Source organism: Pteropus vampyrus, unplaced genomic scaffold, assembly GCF_000151845.1.
Source record: "Pteropus vampyrus isolate Shadow unplaced genomic scaffold, Pvam_2.0 Scaffold19, whole genome shotgun sequence".
Taxonomy (NCBI): domain Eukaryota; kingdom Metazoa; phylum Chordata; class Mammalia; order Chiroptera; family Pteropodidae; genus Pteropus; species Pteropus vampyrus.
Genome location: NW_011888800.1, coordinates 9,395,239 through 9,420,625, shown reverse-complemented (window position 1 = coordinate 9,420,625; position 25,387 = coordinate 9,395,239). Strand labels below are relative to the sequence as shown.

The following is a 25,387-nucleotide window of genomic DNA, read 5'->3' as shown; positions in this document are numbered from 1 at the left end:
CTACCACGAGAATCAAAAAGTGCAGGAGGTAAGTATATGTACATATCATAGTATATAAATAATATGCTAGATCACTCTGAAGAAAGTTCTGGGAAAGATTAGGAGAAAAGTCCTTTGAACTAAAAAAATGACCAGTGATTATTCACTAGAAAGCAAGACAAGAATATTTAAAGAAGGAAGCTGAAATGTTCATTCCAATAGTGAGTTGTAAAATGTGTACGTAATAGGTCTGAAAGGGATAGAGCCATCAAGCCCTCATAAACTTTCAAAACTGACCATTCACACAACAAATGAAGAAAATATTTTCAATCTCACATGGAATGTTTACCAAGATAACCCATAAGCTGTAAAATAAGCCTCAGTAAGTTTCAAAGACTAAAATCTTACAAAGTATGTTCTCTCACCACATTATAAGTCAAAAACAAAACAAAAAAATAAAAGTACCAAGTGCCTGGAAACTTAAAACTATATTTATAAATAAATCATAGTCACAAAGAAACCACAAAAATAAATACGAAATATTTTGAACTGAAAAATAACAAAACACCACATCAAAATTTCTGGGATGTAAAAAAGTAGCACTTAGAGAGAAATTACAAACATATATGTACCCAACAACAGAGTCTCAAAATACATGAGTTAAAACTGTCAAATTAAAGTGAAAATAGGTAATTCAATAATAATAGCTGGAAACTTAAATACCCCCACTTTCAATAACAAATAGAAAGAGACAAAAATCAACAAAGAAATAGAAGACCTGAACAATTCTCTAGACTTAAAGAGAAATACATAGAACACTGTATCCAACAACAGCAGAGTACATATTCTCACTTTACACAGGACTCTCCTAGTCCTCTAGGAGAGACTACATGCTAGGACACAAAACAAGTCTCAATAAATTTAAAAGGATTGAAATCATACAAATATATGGTCTTCAACCACACTGGAATGAAATTAGAAATTACAAAAAAAGGAAATTTGAGAATTTAACAAACATGCAGAAATTAAACAACAAACTCTTAAATAACTATTGTATAAAGAAAAAAATCACAATGGAAATTAGAAAATACTTCAAGATGAATGGAAAAAAATATATAACATACCAAAACTTATCAGATGCCCTGAAAGCAGTGCTTGGAGGGCAATTTCTAGCTGTAAATGCTTGTGTTAAAATAAGACCTCGAATCAATAACAAAATCTTCTACTTTAAGAAACTAGAAAAAGAAAACTAAATCTAAAGCAGACAGAATTTAAAAAATTATAAAAGCAGAAATAACCCACATAGATATTTAAAAAAAGGAAAAATCAGTGAAGCCAAAAAAGCTGGTTCTTTGAAAAGATCAATGAAATTCACAAACCTTTAGTAATACTCGCCAAGAAAAGAGAAGACTCAGCCTTCTAAAATCAGGAGTGAAAGAAGGGACATTAATATCAACACTACAGAAATTAAAAAAAAAAAAGATTATAAGGCAATACTATGAACACATATACATGAACAAATTAGATAGCCTATATGGAAGTGGACAAATGTCTAGGAAGACAAGACTAAAATGTACTCGAAAAAAATCGAAAATCTGACAGGTTCACAAGTAAAGACTGAATTAGTAATAATAATAAAAAAAAAATTCCACAATGAAAAGCCCAGGACCACATGGCTTCTCTGGTGAATTTTACCTAATCCTTCTCAAACTCTTCAGAAAAAAATGAGGAACACCTCCCAACTCAATCTGTGAGGCCAGCATTACCCTGATACCAAAGTCAAAGACACTAGCAGAAAACTACAGGTTAATATCCCTTAGGAACACAGATGCAAATATCCCCAACAATATACTAGCAAACTAAATCCAGCAACTTAATTTAAAAAAAGTACACACCAGGAATAAGTGGGATTTATCCCAGGAATGCAAGAATGATTTAATATATAGAGAGCAATCAATATAACGCATTTAAAAAAAAAAAAAGAAAAAAAATCCACAAGATCATTTGACCAAAATCAACACTCTTTTACAACAGTAAGACTCAACAAACCAGGAATAGAAAGGAACTTCTTCAATCTGAAAAAAAAAAAGCTATCTATGAAAAACCCACAGCTAACATCCTATTTCATAGTAAAAAACTAAATGCTTTCCTCCTAAGGTCAAAAATAAGGTAAGGTGTCTACTCTCACCATTTCTATTCAATATTTTACTGGAGATTTCAACCAGGCAATTAGGCATGAAAAAGAAATCCCATGTGAGAAAGGAAAAAAGTAAAACTATCTCTTTGTAGAAGACATGGCCATGTATAAATACATGAGTATTTATATATATAGTTATTTAAGAATAACTATAAAACCAAAAACCAGGTAAACTAGACTTCATAAAAATAAGTTTTCTGTTCACCAAAAGACACAAGAAAATCAAAAGGCAAGCAACAAATTGAGAGAAAATTCACAAACATGTATCTTGTAAAGTACATGTATGCAGAATGTATAAAGAAATTCTAAAACACAAAGAGACAAAGCAGCCAATAGAAAAAATAGACGAAAGATCTGAGAGGACACTGTAAAAACTAGATGACTGGCCACAAGCATATGAAATGGTACTCAACATTATTCATCATCAGATATGCAAGTTCTGCTGGTGGGTTTTTGGTAAAAGTTGAGCAATTTCTAATAAACGACACCTAGCCCTTTGATCGAGTATGTTCATTTCCAAGTTTGTAATCCAAGAGAAATGTAAACATGTTCACAACAACATATTTTTACAAAATTGTTCCTGACAGCTTTATTTACAATAGCCCTGAACTGGTAACAGTGAAAATGCCCAGCAAAAGAAAGATGAACATTGTGGCGCTTTCATACAATGGAATAATAATCAGAATTAGAGAGCAACATTACTAATATCATTAACATGAAAGAATCTCATAGACATGCTGAGCAATGGCACACACAAGAGTACATATCTGATGACCATTAAAAGAAATTCTAACAGGTAAAAATAATCTAAGGAGAAAAATATCAGAATCGAAGTTGTTTTGAGTAAAGGAAATGTCCTATATGGATGTGGATCTATTTGTCAAAACTTACAGCTAAGATCTATATTTTTCAATGTATGTAAATTTTACCTAAACACCTGTAAAAAGTTCTTATAACAATAACCACCAATCAGGTAGGAGGAAGTTGGGAGTGGGTGGAGGTATAGATCCAACAAGACAAAATGTTAATTACCGAAACCAAGTAATGGTTGTACAGGGAATTAATACCATTGTTTACTTTTTGTATATTTGATATTTTCCACTAAAAAAATAACAAGAAAAAACCCTGACAACCAGAACTACTGACAGGGTTCAACAATGAAAAGAAACTGCTGAATAAAGTCAAAACAGAGTAGGATAGGATCAAATGAGAAAAGAAAAGAGAATGTCTAGAAAAAATTGAAAAGAGAAACATAAACTAAGCCATCTCATAGGGCAAGTCCCCATATTTTTGAACATTATAAGAAAGCTCCTTTTAAGTCAATAACTATCTTGAATCAAACCTCCTCCTAAAACTTCAGGAAAACAAATTTCATATTAAAAAGTAACAGAAAGTAGATCAGAGCCCATACGGTTATCATTAAAGAAAAAGAGAGAATAAAATCCCTAACTTCCTACAGATAATAAAATTACAAATGATAAGACCACAAAAACAAAACACAACTATTTCAAGCAAACTTAAAGACACTACTACAAGAGGAGAGGCAGATGAAGTGGCAGAACTCAGAAAAAAATATAAAAGCAAAGAAAAAAGTCATTTCAGAAACGAAGACTAAAAAAGAAGGAACAAAGAAGTAAACACACACAGCAGATAAAGGAATATTTCCAAACATTAAAAAAAGAGTAAAAGAAACTGACAAATATTAGAGTTAAAGGTCAGATACTCAAAAGTAAACAAGAAAACTCTCCAGAAATAGAAAAAGTTTAAAACCATGTATTAAAAGACACAGACCTGAGACTAGCAACCCAGAATGACAAATACTAAGACATAGTCTAGTATGAATTACTAGAACTTTAAATTACTAAACTTTAGGGGGAAAAAATTGCCATATGTAGGTAAACTTTTTCACATAGAACCAGACGACAGTAAAAATTTTAGACTTGTAGACTCCAGCATGAAAGTCATATCCAATTCAAATGTCAGCATCCAGATCTATGCTCACTGGTTTCCATATTGTCTATGCCATTGTCTGGGGATGCTCCACTCTCCTATCCTCTCACCTGCAAGTTCAGATGATTTGGCAAGCTGAGAGAACTGGCAGCTTTGAGCTCACCGTAAAAAGAGACTCATGTGATTTAGAGCAGTTGGGCAATAACCACATTCACTGGTGTCATCAGGATTAGTGACAATTTTGGTATAAGTAAACTAGGAGGGCCAACAGCTCCACTAGCCTTAAGTTGCAGGGATTGCTGGGACAACCATATTGCTGACTAAGGATGCACACATGCACAGCAGAGACTAAACTCTACAGATACACATATGAACAAAGGAGATATGAAATATACCAGTGGAAATAAGAGCTGGAACAGACTTAGAAAAGGCCTGAACTTTGAATGTGCTCTCCACACAGACCCACAAGCAAAGGGATAAGCCTTACTGTGCAAGATATCTGATCATAAGCTGAACCGCAAAACTATACAGACACAGGGGTATGCCCTAGTAAGCCAAGTTTAAAATTTAAAACAAGATTTTTTAAAAAGTGGCTGCATACTGCAGGGAGATACATTTAATAGATTTTGCCTGTGGAAGTAACTAAATAAACAACAACCTTCCGGGGGAAAAATTCTGAATCCAGAGTGGCTATATTACCTAAAATGGCCAGTTTTCAAAAAAAGTTAGGAGATATGCACAGAAACAGGAAAATATGACCCATATTTAGGGGGGGAAATGCGGTAAATATGTATTAAGTGCCAGGTTTACAACTCAAGGAGAATAGGTAACTAAAGAGACTACATAAGACAAAATTCATTCTTTATCCCTTACGAGTTTGAGAAAGTCTCTATTTCAGGTACACATCTTAAGTTCTTTCTGATTACAAAACATATAATATTAGAAAACTTTAAAAGCACAGAAATATATGAAAAGGGCTCACATAATTCCTCAACACAGAAATAACTGAAATGTGGGTATATATTACTCTACTTGTTTAAATACGTATAAATGTTTTAATCAATAGTTAGAACTATACTACATGCAGAATGTTATGACATTTTCCCTCCTTTAGACCATAAACTCCTTAACTAACGCTTTTTTTAAAAAACCTGAGAACATAATTTTTAATGGCCACATAATAGTCCAACATACAGATAAATATTCTATAATTTACACAATGACTGACTTGTTGAAAATTATTCAATTACCAACAACATGTCCTCAAATGTAGGAACTGTGTACATAAATTTCAGTCCACATTTGATTTTTTAAGATAGTTTTTTAGAGTGACTTTATTAGGTTAAAGATTATTAACATTTGGTAGTACCTCTAGAAATACAAAATGCTTTCCTGAAAAATGGTTTTAACCACAGGATACAAAAGAGTGCCTATATAGCTGAATCTTGCACATCAAAATTTATTTTTCATTTTTAAGTTTGCTAATTGAAAGTAAAAATTATCTTAAATTGTAATCATAACTAGTAACCTAATATTTTAATTATATTTATAGGCCACCTCTGATTACCATTTTAAGTGCCTGTGCATGCCTCTTTCACGTTTTTCTTCTAAGAATGTAAAACCCTAAAGGAGAAAAAGACATCAGTTCAACCTTCCCAAACAAAGCAGAAATCTCACAGGTAGCATTCCTCTCTAAAGGTAACCTAGAATCTGCTTGGATGTTTAAGCTCACTACTTCATAATGCGAATATTTTAATGTTAGATGAGTCCTAACCAAAAATTTTTTAAAACTGTACTGAATAAAAAACCTGCAAAGATGTACTGCCAATTTTTTTATTTAATGAAAAAGGACTTCTAAGAATTTAACTCTAGCAACTTGGTAAAAACAATTTTCCTTGTTTTAAACCTAAAAGTTTTAAAAATTTTCATTTTAATGCTTAAAAACAGATATAACTTTTTTAAATTTACCAATTATGACTTAATTTAGAAGAGTTTAGATATTTGCATTATTTCTGTCGCAATTCCCCCAAATAATGAGTCTATATTTAATATTTTAAAAAGTAATGTTTTCCCAGGGACCAATAAGTATTTGCTCAATTTAATCTCTTGGCATTTTCTGCAAATTATTAAAATTCTAAAATAAAGGCTTAAATGTCCATGCTTACCTGAATACTGAAACATAACCCAACCAAGTATACACCCCAAAGTACTGTGTGAAAAGTACTGTCTTAGAAAACAAACCCTCAACCTATTTTTTCAAAAACAAAGTACCTATTTTAATTAAATTTATCTGAACACAGAAAAGATTAGTGATATCTAACCAACAGTTGTTCTTTATTAACTGCTTTGTGCAAAGCACTGTCCTAAGAACTTTTACAGATGGTACCTAACTTATGATAGTGTGAAAGTCATAAGCATTTCGTAAAAACTACTTCAAATTTAAAATTTTCATTGCCTTCCAGACTAGCAATATACAGCAACAGTGAGCCAACAGCTCCCAGCCAGCCACATGATCAAGAGGATAAATAATCAACACATCTACAATTATTTTGTACCCATACAACCACTGTTTTTTACTTTCAGTACAGTATTCAATAAATTACATGAGGTATTTGATGCTTTATTATAAAACAGGCTTTAAGTTAGATAATTTTTCTCAAATGTAGGCTAATGGTCTGTACACATTGAAAGTAGGCTAGACTAAACTATGATGTTTGGTAAGTTGTTATTACTTTCACTTACTATGTTTTCAACTTATGATGAGTTTATTGTAACGTAACCCCATTACAAGTCAAGGCAGATCTGTAATAAATTAATCAGTATTTTCAAAAACATGGTTCAGCTAATGATCAGATATCTTGCACAGTAAGGCCTATCCCTTTGCCTATGGGTCTGTGTGGAGAGAACATTCAAAGTTCAGGCCTTTTCTAAGTCTGCTCCAGTTCTTATTTCCACTGGTGTATTTCATATCTCCTTTGTTCATATGTGTATTTGTCCATTATATCCAATTTATGACTGAGAAAAATAAAGTGGAGAAAATGGCAAAAGTGTTTTAAGTAACAATTTCCAGATATCATCAATAAAAATAACTGGCAAAAGAAGAATATTTATCACTAACAAAAAATCTTAATTAAAAAGTTACTAAAAATTCTAATTTCCCATTTTTCTCTAAAGATTGTTTTTTACATCTGCTCTTTTTTTTCTAACTTGTCATTCACAAAGGGTGATCTTCTTGAGGGTTCTGGCTATGCGAAGCATTAAAATAGAATCGACCAAAAGCACAAGTAACAAAAGGAAAAAAGATAAATTGGACTACATCAAAATTAAAACTTTTGTGCATTAAAAGACACTATCAACAGAGTGAAAAGTCAACCCATCAACAGAGTGAAATGAGAGAAAATATATGCAAATCATCTCTCTCATAGGAGGTTAAGCCTGAACATATTTTTAAAAACTCCTGTGCTCAATAACAAAAAAGAAAAATTTGATTAAAAACTGGGCAAAAGACTTGAACACACATTTTTCCAAAGAAGAAAAACAAATGGCCAACAGGTATATGAGAAAATGTTCAACATCATTAATCATCAGGGAAATGCAAATCAAAACCACAATGAGATATTGTTTCATACCTGTCAGGATGGCTATTTAAAAAAAAAAAGAAAAGAAAAAGAAAAAAAGACAAGTGTTGGGGAGAATATGGAGAAACTGAAATTCTTGTGCACTGTTGGTGGAAATGCAAAATGGCACAGCCACTGTGGAGAATGCTATAGCAGTTCTTCAAAAATTTAAACATGAAACTACCACATGATCTAGCAATTCTACTTCTATGTATGTACTCCAAAGAAGTGAAAGAGCAAGAACTCAAATAGATATTTGTATAACCACATCCATAGTAGCATTATTCACAGTTGTCAAAGGCAGAAGCAAAAGTGTCTATCGACAGATGAATGGATAAACAAAGCATGGTATATACACAAGATGGAATATTATTCAGCCTTAAAAAGGAAATTCTGGGGAGTTCTGATAAAGATGGCAAATGCTGCACTTGCCTCCTCTCACGACCACATCAAAATTACAACTGCACTACAGAACCATCATTGAGAATCACCTGAAGTCTAGCTAAATAAAGTCTTATAACTAAGAATATACCAAAGTCACATGGAGACTGGCAGGAGTAGTGGAGACATGGAACGGGTTGGTCCCACATCCACGTGCAGCCATTTAAAATCAGGAGGGAGGCTGAATGTCCCTGACTGGAATTCCAGTCTTCCAGAGACACAAGACGAGAAGCGGAGAGGTGGGGGGGAAAATGGCGTAGATGATAGAGGCTCTGTTCATTCCTCTGGCAACCAAATCAAGGTTGTGACAAAAACAAGGAGCAAACAGTAAGGAAAAATCACCTAGGATCTAGATGAACAAGCCATACGACTAGGGAGAAATCTAAGAAATCACCCTACAATGGCAGAAGGTAGGACAGAGGGAGGATGTGAGGCTACCCAGTCCCGAGCAGTTGAGTGGGACAGAGGCTGAGGCAGCTGGCAGCTGTAGACGCCTCTTAAAGGGGCCATGTCCGTGAGCAGGCTTTCACAGTGATGGACCTGCTAGCTCTAAGTACCAGTGCCGGTTCAGCTGCATGGGTTGGGGCACCAGGGACTTACAGGGGGACACTGAGTTGTCAGAGTGAGGGCCAGAGGCAAGATTCTGCCCTGGGCAGAAGTGCAAGAAGTCCAATGTTCCCCTGATGAGCCCTCCTCACTTCCAGTGCTTGGACTCAGTGCCACCATAGCAGAGATGTCATCAAACTAGATATTAGAGGTTGCTCCGCCCAGAGGATTCATTGAAACTCCACCTCCCCCAACTTGAGGCCCCATCCAAGCCACAGGTGTATTTCTGAGAGTCAGGTGCTCCTTGCTGAGCAGCGCCTAGACTCACATTGGTGGTAGCTGGCCTCGACTTCTGGTGTGGCCTTTTGAGGCAACTATAAGCACAGCATCTATGGACTGCTTGCTGAATCTTAACAGGTGGCCCCGGAGGGGTACAGGCTTGGGCTAAATTTGGCCTACAGCTGAACCTTTCCTTCTCAGGCCTGTGCTACTGGACACCTACTTCGCAAAGCTGCACTAATAAGACCAGGAGACTTAGGAGCTCTACTTAGTACATAGAAACAGACACAGAAGGCAGCTCAAATGGAAAGACAAAGAAACAGAAACCATATGAGAAAACAGAACAGAGAACCAGAAATAATGGAGTCAAGCAATCTAACAGATGCAGAGTTCAAAACACAGGTTATAAAGATGCTCAATGAACTTATGGGAAGTGTAGATGAATTCAGTGAGAATTCAACAGAGATTAAGAAAAACATAAAAATGGAAATGGAATTATAAAAGGGAACCAGTCAGAAATGAAGAACACATTATTTGAAGTGAGAAGTATTGTAAATGGAATAAACAAAGTGAACAGAGAAGAGGATCAGATGACCTATAGAGAGAATGAGAAAGCCAAGGGCACTCAATCAGAATGGCAAGGAAAAAAAAGCCAAGACTATAATAATAGTTTAAGGAGCCTATGGGACACTATTAAAGGTAAAAATAGCTATGTCATCGGGGTACCTGAGGGAAAACAAGATGTTGAAGAGCTATTTGAAGAAATAATGATGGAAAACATCCCTAACCTGGTGAAAGAAATAGACATAAAACCTCAGGAAGCTCAGACAGTCTTCAAAACCAGGAACCCAAAAGAGGTCCACACCAAGACACATCACAATTAAAATGCCAAAGGTTAAATACAAAGAGATAATCTTAAAAGCAGCAAGAAAAGTAGTTAGTTACCTACAAGAAAGCACCCATAAGACTGACAGCTGATTTCTCAAAAGAAACTATACAGGACAGAAGGGCTTTACACAAAATACTCGACATGATGAAAACCCAGGATCTACAACCAAGAATAGTTTATCCAGCAAAGCTATCGTTTAGAGTCGAAGGACAGATAAAGAGTTTCCCAGACAAAAACAAGCTAAAGGAATTTATCATCGCCAAGCCAGTATTACAGGAAATTTTGGAGGGACTTCTTTAAGAAGAAAAAACATGTATCAAAAACAGGAATAAAGAATGGTAACAACTATATTCCTATCAACAAGTTCCTCAAATAGAAAAGAATTAAGTACTTCAACCAAAAGACGAAGTGGCTGAATGGATAAGAAAACAAGACCCTTACATATGCTGCCTACAAGAGACTCACTTCAGATTAAAAGGCACACACAGAGTAAAAGAAAGGGGATGGAAAAAGATATTGCCTTGATGGACCCAGAAGGTATTGTGCTGAATGAAATGGGTTGCATAGAAAAAGACAAATATCACATGATTCCATGTACATGTGGAATCTAACAAAATCAACAACAACAAAGCAGAAATAAACTCATAGATACATAGAATATTCTGAGGGATACTAGATGGGAGGGAAGTTGGGGGGCCAAAAAAAGCAAAGGTATTAAGCAAATGGGTACAAACAGGTAGCTGCAGAACAGAAATGGACATATAGAGTGTAGCATGGGGAAGATGGTTAATAATGTTGAAATAAATATGTAAGGGGAAGAAGGGTACTAGATTTAGTGGATGATCACTTTCCAAGTTATGTGCATCTCTGATCTCTATGCTATACAACTGAAACTGGTATATTATTGTATGCCAACTATAATTGAAAAAAAAAAAAAAACCTCACTGAATTGTACAATGTAAATACAAGCAACTAATTGTCTATTATATTTCACTAAAGACCAAAAAATAAAGATAAAACAAGGAGAGATACATCAGCTGCAGAGGTCCCCCTAGAGGAGAGGTCCCAGACCCACACCGGGTTTCCCCAGCCCAGGGTTCCAGTGCCAAAAGACAAGTTTCCACAACTTCTGGCTGTGAAAACCAATGGAGATTGTGACTGAGTGAGACAGGGCTGCTGGAGTCCCAGGCATTTCTTTTAAAGGGGCCACATGCAGACTTACCTGCTGACAGATTCACTGCCTCTGAGCTGCAGCACTGACGCAGCAGCTTGAAAGGTAAAAGGCACCAGGGACATCCAGGGAGGAACTGAACTGTCTGGCTTCAGTGCGAGGGCTAGAAGGGACCTTCCACCCAGATAGAAGTACTAGCAGAAGCCACTGTTCCTTTGTTGAGTGCTCCCCCAACCCAGCATGCAGACGCAGGTGGGCACCATGTCTGAGTCTCCGACATAGCTAACACTGTTCCCCACACCCTAGTGATTCCCTGAGACCCCGCCCCATCCAACCCACTTCCAGTGGCTTTTCCATACAGTCTGTCTTGGCTCATGCTGCAGACTTACCAAAACCCTCTCAAAAGCAACACTGGGCCTCTTGCTAAGCAGCCCCAAGCCCTGCACAGGTGGAAGCTGGCCTCGGTTTGCAGCTTAGCCTCTCCCATGCACCTCCAAGCCCAGCACAAGTGGCAACCATCTGAAGATCACTTTGTAGCTCATACCAAGTAACCCCAGAACCAACACACCCAGTGACCAGCTTCAGACCACACCAGAGGATCCCCCAACCACCTCCACAAATCACACACCCAAAGGGCAGACTGGGAAGGCACCAGAGCCCTGCTACAGCAAATCCTGCTCTATAGGGTCAGCTCCTGCACAAGAGCTCCTCCACTGTAGTAATGGACTGTCCTCACAACCAATCAGCCTGAAGATCAATCTCTCCTACTGATGTGCAAACAGCAACAAAGGCTCAACTAAAACAGGAGGGCAGACACAACTCACGCATGGTACACATCTGAAGCAACCAGCTCAGGTGACAAAGGAGACTGCACCATTAGACCCCCCAGGACACCTACTACATAAGGTCACTCAACTAAGACTGGAGGACATAGCAGCTCTACCTAATAAACACACACAGGGAGGTAGTCAAAATGGGTAGACAATGAAACATGTCCCAAATGAAAGAACAGAACAAAGTTACATTAAAAGGACTAAACAAAATGGAGACAAGCAATCTGCCAGATGCAGAGTTCAAAATACTGGTTCTAAGGATGCTCAATAATCTCAGTGAGAACTTCAACAAAGAGACAGAAAACATAAAAATAGATATAAAAACACACAAAAAAATGAATAACTGAAATGAATATTACATTAGAGGAAATCAACAGTAGATCAGATGAAGCAGAGGATCAAATTAATAATTTGGAAGATAAGGTAGCAAAAGCCACCCAATCGGAGCAGCAACAAGAAAAAAGAATCTAGAAAAATGAGGATAGTTTAAGGGGCCTCTGGGACAACATCAAGCATACCAACATTCTCATCATAGGAGTACCAGAAGAAGAGAGCAAGAAATTGAAAACCTATTTGAAGAAACAATAATGGAAAAACCTGGTGAAGGAAACTGACATACAAGCGGAAGAAGCTCAGAGAGTCCTCATACAAAACAAACACAAACAGGTCCACACCAAGAAACATCATCACTAAAATGCCCAAGATAAAGACAAAGAGAGAATGTTAAAAGCAGCAAGATAAAAGCAGTTACTTCCAACAAGAGAGCTTCCATAAAACTGTCAACTGATTTCTCATCAGAAACTTTGCAGGCCAGTAGGGATTGGCACAAAACATTAAAAGTAATGGAAAGGCAAGGTCCTAAAACCAAACTGTACCCAGCAAAGCTATCATTTAGAGTCGAAGGACATTTAAAGAGCTTACCAGACAAGAAAAAACTAAAGGAGTTCATTACCAATAAACGAGTATTACAAGAAATGTTAAAGAGACTTCTTTAAGAAAAAAAAAAGTATGAATAATAAAGTGGCAATAACTACATATCTATCAACAATTAAATGTAAATGGATTAAATGCTCCAATCAAAAAACATAAGGTGGCAGAATGGGTAAGAAAACAAGACCCTTACATATGCTGCCAACAAGAGACTCATTTCAGATCAAAGAACACAGACTGAAAGTAAAGGCATAGAATAAGGTATTTCATGATAACGGGGGGAAAAAAGCTGAGTAGCAATACTTATATCAGACAAAACAGGCTTTAAAACAAAGGCTTAATACTATTAGAATAGTATTATTCTAATAAGTATGGTGTCAGATGGGTACTAGACTTATAGGGGTGATCGATCACTTTGTAAGTTATATAAATGTAATCACTACGTTGTATACCTGAAACTAATATAATACTGTATGTCAAGTGTAATTAAAAATAAAAAGATTACAAATAAAATAAAATGAAGATCATTTAAAAATAAAAAAAAAAAAGAATGCTGGAAAATGCTACTGCTTGAATGAATCTTGAGGACATAATGCTAGGTAAAAGAGGCCAGTCATGAAAGGACAACTACTGCATGATTTCACTTATATCAGGTAACTACAGTAGTCAAACTATAGAGACAAAGTAGAATGGTGGTTGCCAGGATTTGAGGGAAGAAGGGGAAAGAGGGTTATTGTTTAACAGATATGGAGTTTCAGTTTGGGAATATGAAAAAGTTCTGGCGGTGGACAGTGGTAACGTCTGCACGAGATGAATATACTTAATAACACCAAACCGAACATTTAAAAATGGTTAAAATGGTTAATTTTATGTTATCTATATTTTACCACAATTAAAAAAAACCTTTAGCTCTCCATCTCTTTTTCCAAGCTACTAATGACAGTGTAAGGTAAAGGTTTCCAATAGAATGAGAGACAGGGACTCTTATTTCTTTTTCCTTTTTTAATAAACTACAGTGAAAAGGGAAAGGATAAAATGGGGATAGAAGTAAAGTACACAATAAGAGACCAAGTAAAATTTGCCCTGCTATTCTGCCTTTTAAATATTTACTTCTTATAAGAAATAACAAAATAACCTACAGACAAAAAAATAATGGATTATCAGGTACACAAAGCGCAGAAATATTTCATCTAAATTCTGGATTAAAAAATTCAGTATATATGTTTTTTCTGGGCATTTCTTAATAGGAAATGGAAGGATAAGCAGGACTGGAAGAAAGAAGAGTTCTGGGAAAAGACAACAAAAATTGTAGAAGGCACTGACCACGAGATAGTCTGCGGGTGGGGTGGGGAGGGGAGATCCACAGTGTTTAGGGAAGAGGAAAAGGCAATCTAGGGCCAGTTGAGGAATTACTCTCTTTTTTTACTATCAGTCTAGCCAATCTGAATGCTTTCCTTTGGTCTAAACCAAGAGAAAGCAAGGGAGGAGTTTATCCCAAGGAACCTGAGGCCAAAATCACAGAATTACAAACTACAGCTCATAAAAGAAAGAAGAGCTCCTCTGGCTAACTGGAGTTTTGCCTACGCAATAGAAAGCCAGAAAAAATGCCTAACAATGAAAACTGGATAAACTATAAAACTAAACTTTTCTTCAATCTATTAGAGAGCTAAGGACTCAAGGTAACCAAATAAAGATCCAAGAAAAGACAAACCCTTCATAGGAGAGAGAAGATGTAAGCACTGGCTCACCTGTGGCAGAGCAAGGGAAAAGACAGTGGTACTATAAAAGCAGGTAATAAGAATTCATCTAAAATTGTTAATAAACTCCTAAAGACAAAGTATGGGCTAGCATAAGCATGTATATTATTTCTGGGGAGCTGCAGACACAACAGGAATCCAAATCTGTTTGTAAGGCCTTTGCCACAGACCTCCACCAAATACATTATGAGACCATGAGACTAAGGAGAGTCTTCCACTGTGGTGCAAGACTGGAAGAGGGGAGCGGTATCTATTATGGAAAAAATATTCAAAGGCTTAACTGGATCATTCTCCCTTTATCGAACAAAAACTTTAAGGCCAGGGAGGGGCAGCAAGTCCAGTCACTCCAGGGGCACAACTGAAAACACTGTAAAGGATGAGGGTACAGTAAAAGACTCTAACCAGTAGACGAGGAGCAGGAAATAATCTTGGGCCCAGGATCTTACACCAATGCCATTAGAGATCTCCTATCACTTAGGCAGGATCAAGAAACTCTTGCAAACAAGACTGGAAAAGATACAAGGCCTGGTTTGGCAAAAAAGGGATAATATCACTGACAGAGGCCCACTCCTGACGCCGAGACACACAGGGCCTATCCAAGATTGAGACTGGACCAGAACAGAGACGTTCCTGATTCCACCACTAGGCTAACAAATATTGATTAACACAATAGTCTACCACTGGGAGAGAGTCAGAAACATCTAGATTCTACATAAAGGCACAAGCACTCAGGAAAAGCCAAAAACTGAGTCAACAGGAAAACTGAGAAACACTTCCCCATACCTCAAACTTCTAGCCTAAGCACAAAGCTACACTAGAGAAATTTGAAGCCACTTAAAGTATTCTTTGTAACAACAAAACTGAAACTCAGCCTAACTCCATCCCCTACACTAAAAGTCCAGGTATGTAATTTTCCAGGTATAAATACTATGTACTTAATCTTTACTGCACTATTCATGATATCTAGGCTTCAATAAAACATTGCAAGATACAAAAAAAAAGGAAGAAAAATCAGCCCACTGTTAAGAGACAAAGCATTCAAGAAACAAAAATCAATAAGGTCAAAAACAGAAAACTAATGAAACCAAAAGTTGATTTTTAAAAAAAAGATCAGTAAACTGATAAACCTCAGCAAGACAGGAAGGAAAAAAAGGGACAAGACACATATTACCAGTATTGGGATGGAAACGTGAACATCACTACATATCTTACCGACTTTAAAAGAAAAATGGAGTATTACAACTTCATGCCCATACATTCAAAAATTTAGATGATCAAATTCCTCAAAAAATATGAACCACCGAAGCTCGTGCAAGAATAGATAACCTAATCATTTCTGTATCTATTTTTAAAAATTTAAACTGCAGAAAAAAGCCTCCAACATAGAAAACTTCAGATCCAAATGGCTTCACTAGAGAATCCTACCAAATGTTTTATAAAACAACAAAACATATCTACACAAACTCTTCCAGAAAACAGAAGAGAAGGAACACTTTTCAACTCATTTTATGAGGTCAGCATTACCCTGATACCAAAAGCAAATACAATACACATTAACTGGGCCAATTACAGGTCAGAAATTGCCTATATAATATCTGCAAAAACCTAATTTTATTACTTAAACTTAAAATATAAAGGGAAGAGTTTTAAATATACATATACAGCCTCATCTTGGTAATAATGCTGTTTGTTAGAATTTAACACATCTACAGGTTCTTAAGAGCTCCATTACTAGATAAGTTCTTTTCTATTAAGAGTAATAAGATAAACAGGAAAAGAATAGAAAATGAGCACACTACTACTAATCAATGAAAATGATACAATTTAAGCAGATTACATCACAAAACAAACAGCCATGGGGCAACAATATTTTAAAGCCTAAGAACGCTTGACACTGGGAGCAGAAAAAGTATATAATGATGGTTCGACATTTGGACCAGATCTCATTGAAGAAATAGAAAAGGCTGATTGCTCAGCAATTTAAAACTAGGCACTGAAATTTGCTTTCTATTTACCTGTAGCCCAATTAAAAGGATTTGGGGTGGCGGGGAGCCTCTTGCAAATGCTCACTATAAACAACATTAATTCGACTAGTTTCTTTACCACCTCTGAATTTCACACTCACATCCAACAGCCTTTGCAACACTTTCACTTGGCACCTCAAATTCAACTTACCCAAAATTGAATTCACTTCTTTGATCTCACCCCCATATTCACTTTTCCCGTCCCATCCCTAAACTTGCTCTTCCTACTGTATTTTTCCTAATACTAAATTCTTATCTCAAGTATCATCATCTACCTAATCGATCAAGCCAGAAACCATCCCAAATATCCCCTTCATCCTCTCCTTTGTGTCCTATAGTCAATCATCAAATCCTGATGATTTTACCTCTAAAATGTTTGTCTTGTCCTCTATAAATCCATCCACCATACTCCACAAATCTGCCTGTTCCTTCCCTTCAAAATAAAGACTAAATTCACGTATTACAATATAAAACCCCACAAGATCTATCTCTCAAAAGTCTTTTTTCATTGCTATTTGCTGCCTCACTCTTTACACTCTAGTAATAATAGTTTCCTGCCCACACTGCTGTATCATGCTTCTGCTTTTCTCTTTACCTCAAACATTCTTTCAACTAATTCTTACCTTCATCATTTAAAGCTCAGCCCAAGCATCACCCTCCTCAATAAGTAACCACCTCTACATCCCCAAGCCTGTGTAAATCTGTGATTGTCTCTAACTTAGCTCTTAACACATCCTACTGAAATAATCTGTTTATCTTTAAAGGCACTAGACTGTAAGAGTCTTGAAGGCAGAGATCTTATCTATAACTCCAGTAACCTGGCACATAAGATAACTCAACCTTTGTTAAACTGAACAATAATTTTTCTCATTTCCCTCAGAGACCAGAGAATAAGAAAAAAACTATTTCACTGAAACGCAATCCTTATAGCAATAATCAATTCTTGCTCACAAAAAAAGAGGCCTATAAATAAAACTAAAAATGTTCCTTCCTCATGAGATTTCCTTCCTCTTGTCACAAAATCTCTGATCCCAAACAATATTTGAAGCAAACAATTATGGTTGCAAATAGTCATGTGTTAACAAGATTATAATAATGATACAAGAAAAAAGTTGATTAATTTGCTACTGTGGTCTTGAGTGGACAAAACTTTTATCAAAACAACAAAATAACACATTGTATATGAAGGATGCTTAACAAATTATTTAGGACTAACCTAATGTGCATTCTTACAAACAAATGCTTGCTGAATGAAAGGGATAAGAGGAATACAAAAGTGGGTAATAAATAAAGTTGTGAAAAGATCAGAAACTTTAAAGGCAACAAAATCTGGATTTTCCCATAAAATTTAGGTATATATAAATTATAAGTTGTCTATATAAAGAATATATGCATGCAAGGTTCTGGAGTAGGCTCCTGAGGGAGTTCCTAGAGAAATAACCTCTGGATTAGGTGGTACCAGTCCTGAATCTATCATTAGTTAGCTGTGACACTGATTAGACACTGATTAAATCATGCAATCATTCTAGCACTTCATTTCCTCAACAGCAAAAGAAGTTATTGGACTGTGCATTTCACCACATGTAAATTTTATCTTTAAAAAAATTTTTTTTTTGTCAAAATGAGAGATGAGTCATTAATCTGAGCTGTTTTTATCCTATTATCACATATAACTCATCTCTAAGAACTCTAAGACAAATATTAATTACACGTACTTAAAGTCTTCAGAATAGTTCATCATTAAAGAAAGCAAAGGCATTACTGGATTATATGACCCCTTTGGTCTCCTCTAGCTCTAAATTTCTATGGGTTTGTTAATTTATACTCTATTACAAACGGTATCACTACCAAGTTTATATCAAAATTTATATTTGTGAAAGAAAAAGCTAAAAATCACATCTTCATTAACACCAAAGGACATTTTCAAGTGTCAGCATCTGTTTTCACTATTTTTATAGCCTGACTAACTTGAAATCAATGGCCTCAGGTATTGCCAACTATACACTTTTACTCTCTACTACTTTCTTAAGCCTTCGTTAAATGACTTCGGAGAAGGAAAAGATTTCTCTGTCCCTCCCACTTATCATCTAATAAGTCAAACATCAACTAGGGCAAAAGGAATAAGCAGAGGAGTATTATATGAAGCATTAACTCCAAGACAGGGAGATTCTTCTTATCCAACTCTGCCCAACAAAGTGTGTAGTCTTTTTGGGTCAGTATTATTTTTAATATGATTCTTTTTATTAGCTAATATAGGATTCTTCGGAAACTACTAAATAAAAAAAATAAATAAACCATTTGCTAAAATATAGGGAATATACAAAAAATAAGAGTAGCTTAAGTTAGGTTGATAAAATTATGTTTTTTTCCTCTTAACCTTTTTTCTGTCAATGAACATCCAAAAAAATATATTTTCTAAAATCATGACTAATTAATTTTCTCTAGAGAAACAAAATATGTGGGCTGTTAGACTACTGATGACTGAAACACTCTATGAAAATATAAATTGATTTTTCAAAGATGGCAGTATTCAGTTTGTTGATCAATGAAAATACTTATGGCACAGTCATTATGTATTTAAAAATACTACAGTTAGCACCCCAACTTAAAACCTTGTATGTCCTCAGCATAAATACCTTTAGGGAAAAATCAATATTTGTTATGGACAGAATGAAACAGTATGTCCTTCTGCTAACGACATACCTGTATTTCTTCAACCCGAGCTTTAAAAGAACAGTAATTAGAAAATTGTTTTAACTACCTCCAGTAAATATAAACATCTTGTAAAAAAGAGCATTTTAGTACATGATAAGAAACTAATACCAATAAAACTTTATAACACAATATATTATTTTAGCAAAAATACAGGTTATGGGTTTATAAGAACTGAGTACCATAAAACTTGTGAGAATCATTTTTTCCCTTCAAAAAGCACATACGAAACTTGTCACTCCAGTCTACCATTTTTCATCTCATATTTATCCTTTCTATAGAAAATGTATATATCTCAACATATGTACTTTTAAAACTTACTGGGGACTCCCTTATACATACAAATTATAAGGTACTTATTGGATACATTAACAAAGAATAACTGAAGATTAAAGTGAACTTAATTTTGGCAGAACTTTCCTAAGAGTGCTTTTTATTTAAGTAGTTCTCATCAAAACTGGACAAGGGGAGAGATATAACTACTTATTTACACTCTTTCACAAAAACTTCTATTTAAAGAAAATTAATTTTACTCAGGCCATCAAAAATCTAAAATTCTCAGAACACATTAATTTGATAGTAAGAAAAGCATCAATGAGAATTTGACAAAGAATAGTTAGTTATTAACTAAAAATCTTAAAATTGTGAAGTAAAACATCAAGGCCTTTGACCAAAATAAATCTGCATTGAATATCTGAAATAATTCCCCACTATTCTTATCATTACCTACCAAGGAAAAACTATCATTATGGTTGAGATAAACTGAAGATAAGGAGGTTAATGAAGAGTGAGTTTTTAAATTACTAATCAAATATGAGGTAAAATTATAATTCTTTAACGGAAGTGCCCTCTCATTTGCTACTACTAAAAAAAATAAAATAAAAAGGTATATTCCCAATGAGGAAAAAAAGCATGATTATATGAGATATGATTGTGAACATTTTTCAAATGACTTTATCAGTACATCAGAAAATTAAAGAATTGTATAATTACCTTATTTAACAAAATACACTAAAGCAGGAACTTGAGGTCAGTGAGAGGTTAATCATTTCAACTCAATAGGATAATCACACATATGTGGGAAATACAAGAAGAAAGCAACTATTATTAAAACAAAAATCATAGTTTTTTTCTCAACTAAAAGATACTTATGGGTTCTGGATATTTTTAACAAATAATATACTTTTCTGTTAATAAAATGTGCCTTTAAATTCCCACTTAAAGATTACTTTAACTGGTCAACATGAGAAACTTAAAATATCAAGTTATGCTGCTAACAGGTTCTTAATCTTCCCTGTATTTATTTTTAGTAATGTCTGTTTTTTTAGTTACGAATTTCTCAATATAAAAGTATTTAGTCCAAAGAAAGAAAACATTCTTCCTAAACTATGTAAACCACTATTACTAAATATTAATCACAATTATTTATAAAGTATTCAAGTGCCTTTCAGTAGTTTTGTTTCTTTGATCAAAGTAATAAACACATTTCCTTGTCCTAAAAGCATTATGGCTATTATTAAAACCTGACTGCTAGAATCTCAAGTCAAAGTATTGCTGATGATTCATGTTTAATCTAGATACACTTCCTTTTCTACACTCTCTTTAAATTAATACCGGAGAACCTATAAATATCATAAAATATGGGATCAGTAATGAAGTCAACTGGCGTGCTGTGATCTTATATTAAATTTAAAAGACTATATGTAAATATTTTACAACACTATTTTTTTCCAATGGCATCTTAGCATTTCTCTTCACTCTTTTCTAAAAATACCATACTAACTAGGGGACCTACAGATTGAGGTAAACATAAGGGCTGACCAAACCTATATACCATATTTGTCCTTAAGGTCCTATGATTTCTTCTTGGGATTGCTCTTAGTCTCACCTATCATTACTGTCAGATTCATAAGATTCCCAATGGACCTAAGAGGCCCAAACTTGAAACTATGACTTTACCCCACCATGCCTTTCTCCCCTAGACAATGTTCCTATATGTCACACACCACCTCATCATAGTTCATAAAAGTTTACTTTTATCTTCCACTCTGCCTCTGAACTCTCACCTGGTTTGTATAGGCAGAGCAAGTTTATCTGATAAACTAACCTATGCTAATATTGTTAATAAAAGACAGTATTTTAAAATTTCTCTTCCAGAGAATGTCATTTTACGCAGGCTATTTTAGAAAGAATTCCATAACACACAGGACACAAAGTTTAGCATCAGCAATTCTCAAATTATACCTCACAGCCAGCCACCTAGTCTACCTATTTGTAATGTAGATCCAATTACAATTTAATAGTCTAAATTAAAAATTAATGTAATCATACAGCCAGCAGTGAATATATGTCTGGCTTAGATATATATGCCTCATGGCAAATGTCAAGTAAGTGGAAACTAAAACCACAACTGTATGGTTTTATCATAAATCCTGTATCTGTTAAATAGTCTCATCTTCAAAGTACAGCAAATGACCCCTGTAGCCAATTCAGTTAAAATGGTCAGGTAACTTTTTAATCTAGTCAGAAGAATTACTTAGAGCACACCATATATGAAGTTCTCTCAGCATATTCGCTATTTATAACTATTTAGTGTCTTTTCTACTTTATGCTTTCACAACAACTTGGTAAATTACAAATATAACTAGTGTTTATTTTGAATTGACATACCACTTTACTTTTCATCACATTAATCCAAAGCACAGTCTCCTATGACCGAGATAATTTAATACCATTTTATTAAATCTGCAATTAATTCTACAGCCTGAAGTCTAGTACTCTTTTCCTAACACCAGGTCCAAGTTTTTTTAAAACCAGAATTGGATGATTTCAGTTATAGAATAATCTTGTGAAGAAACCTCTTGACCAGAAATCTCAAACATGGGATCAGCTAGATGAATCTGGGAAAGATACAAATTCCCCAATTCTTAATTTCTTAACAGTGGAAAAAGAATATTACTAGCTTCTACATAGATTGGAATATTATAAAACATATCAATCCTATTCGGTTTTTCTATGCAATCCTACTTGTAATTTCTATATAGCTACAAATCCACAAAGGTTAAGGACTATACCACCTAGAGCTTTCACATCCTTTCAGATCATACTGAGATTATCAGAAGAGCGCAGGTACTAAATGAACGCAAAATTAAAACAATTTTGGTGAATTCTTGAAGACAAAGTCTACAGACAATGCTCATTCAGCTACCTATAAACCGAATTTTATTAAAACCGTTAATGCTTTATAAACTACCCCAAAAGGTTATTAAAGTGCAGATAAAGCCTACATTTAAGCCAGTAACTTATTTTACATCCTTTTAAGTCACATATTTGGCCCTACTTTTTAAACAAATTGACTCAGCAAGTATCCAACATGCCCTCCCTACCACTTCTCACTCCCTAATCTTTTGGTCCTAGAAGATAAGTATGAAGTTCAACTCCATCCTAAAAGACTGCTTCACATTAAGAGCTACATTTGCCTTGACTTTCTTTATGACCTTGGGGGGAAATCTACCAAATGACGACTATAACGATGTTTGTGTGTTTCTATTTATTATTGAAATTTAACCCTAACATGCTAACAATAGTGACGTCTTCTAAACTGGACCTAGAGAGCTGAAGCCTTTAAGTGATTAACATCAAATGACATGTAATAAATTTAAAAAATTAATTTAACTAGTTAAAACAACAACAACCCCAAATTCAACACGGTCAAAAAACAAATTCTGAAAAACACCGACAGCCTCCTTATTACTTCTCTTTATGGACGACTGGTCTGCAATGTTTAAAAAAAAAAAAAAAGAATAAAACTAGCTTTAACTAGCCATTTCCTTGCTTTAACAGCTGGACAACAAACGAAAATGTAAAACTTAGCAAAGAATAGAAAAACAGTATATTAAAAAATCTGCGATCTGCAAATTATGAAGATAAATCTATCCTCTTAAGTCACTAATTTGTATACCCATGTTGAGCAATAATCTTGATATTACTTTATTAGCATTAGAAAGATAAATCCCTGCCTTAGAGGAACAACTACTATAAGTACATTTCATTTGAAGATCTTAAGGCAGTTTACGAGCAGTATCTCTTTTAGTCTAATCTACGATACTCTAAAGTGCTTAACATCATCACACATCCAGCCACCAATAGGGTGAGAAGTAAATAAACACAATTTACTTATTCACGAAATTCTCGTCAAGAATTGAAAAGTAAACATCCATACAGGCGTTTAATACCCAAAGAAAGCATAAAATACTACGAAGAATACCATAAGATTCACCCTTAATTGACCACTACAGAAACCACAGGCCTTCCACATGGACCGTCCTTTACAACCATTCTTGACTTGAAAAAGTAAAATGTCAACTCAATGTTTTAACAGTACAGAAGATGAACAAAACTTTCCGAAATCTCTCCTTCTAGAACCTCAAAAGGTTTTTATAAAAACTGATAGAGCAACGCCCCCCTAAAAGCACCCTACTAGAAAGAATGAAATATCGAAAACATCAGGTGGGCCAAGGTTAGAAAAGCTGATTTAACCCAATTACCGAGAGGGACCACAAGGTTTGGAACTAGGAACGTGAGATCGAGGCGGGGGTGGGGTGGGGGGTGGGTAGCAAAGTGAAATCTAACCCCAGAAATCACAACACAGGCCGCGCAGCCTGGGAGCTGAAGCTGGCGGGAAGTGAGCGCCCTTTCTGTTCCCAGGGGAAAGTCCAAAGAAGAGCGGCTCCACACAGCGGACTTTCGAGGCGCCAACAGTGCATGCCTACCAAGGCGCGGGAGCCGCTGGAGAGCCCGGTTGGGAAGGGGAGGAGATCCCGGCAGACGGCCCTTGAAGAGGAGGAAGACTAAGGCTGGGAGCAGCGGCAGTGTCTGGACGAGGGGGATTACCTAACTGTGACGACAGAGAAGTGTCCTCAGGCTCTGGTGATGGTCCCGACTGCGCAATGTGTGGTGTCTTTCCCGCTTAGCCCGCAGCAGCAACAGAACCAGCTCCTTCAGCCAGTCGCCATTTCCCGCCTACCGACCTGCTGCACCGCACGGACAGGGACCCGGATGGAAAGCGGCCTCTCCGCGCAGGCGCTTTGACTTCCTCCTCCCCCTCCCGCCACAATTCCGCGAGGTGGGAGGGAAGGAATGTGGGCGGCCACAGCGGCAAAAAAAAAAGAAAAAAGAAAAACTTTTACTTCCGTGAAGATCGTTGGAGTTCTTGCTGCCGGAGGAAAATCGCGAGACAGAATTCCTGACAAAAACTGAATGCAGAGCCTCAGGACCAGATGGAATAACAAAAACAAAACCTATCAGGATACGCCAAGGGTCTGGGGGATATTTGTACTTTAGGGGCCTCCGTAGCTGTGTAGTGGTCGCAGGGGGAGTAGGGAGTAAAGCGTTGGGAGTGGAGAGGCGGGGACCCGAAGGACGGTTTTTCCTCCCGCTACTAACGGAACTGCTTAGGCACAGCTGGGAGGGGGAGCGTGCCCTCGCCCCGGAGGCGGGGCTTAGGAACGCGTCGCGTACTCTGGCGGCTAGGATTTTAGTAACCCTGGCGCGCCAGGTGGGTGGAGCCGAGTGGGATGGGGTGGGACTAACGGCTTGGCGCGCTGGAGGTGGCAGTGAGCGGAGAGCGCTGCCAGAGGTGGGGTTAAGACGAATCCTTCGTCTTTCCTGGGATCCTGGTAGCAAAGGCCCTTTTCCCAGCTCATTGCCTAGAGGGTATAGCAGTTGCTCGTGGATCTGTTATACAAACCCACGCCCTTCGTCTCCACGAGGTGTCGGCGGTCACTCTGCTGAGAAGTCAGATTCAGACATGATTTTCTACCTGCAAGTCTGGGTCAAAGGACGGTCAGCCTCACAGGGTGAAAATGTATCAGTCTGGGGCGTGCAGTCCTAGTGGATATCAGAAAACCAAGCCGAGTGGTTGGAAGAGCATTAACTATTTACTGAAATTCCAGCCACTCATTATTCAATCAAGAAATATTTATTGAAAAAACACTGTTAGGCCAATACTAGGTGCGAGAGATACAACACTGCACAACAGTGAATGAACCCTGCCTTCTCAG

General features: G+C 36.1%; 1 protein-coding gene across 6 annotated transcripts in view; it reads right to left on the bottom strand.

Annotated features, from left to right (window-relative positions):
* CTDSPL2 (CTD small phosphatase like 2) overlaps positions 1-24,608 on the bottom strand; it is a 75,033-nt gene extending 50,425 nt beyond the window's left edge. For 3 of the 6 annotated variants that reach the window (XM_011355033.2, XM_011355035.2, XM_023527826.1), the window contains exon 1: positions 24,219-24,600. The gene's annotated coding sequence lies outside the window, so the exon portion shown is untranslated. Of the gene's footprint in view, positions 1-24,218 lie in introns of all 6 variants that reach the window. The other 3 variants (XM_011355034.2, XM_011355037.2, XM_011355036.2) reach the window with 2 other exon arrangements.
* Positions 24,609-25,387: the final 779 nt, after the last annotated feature.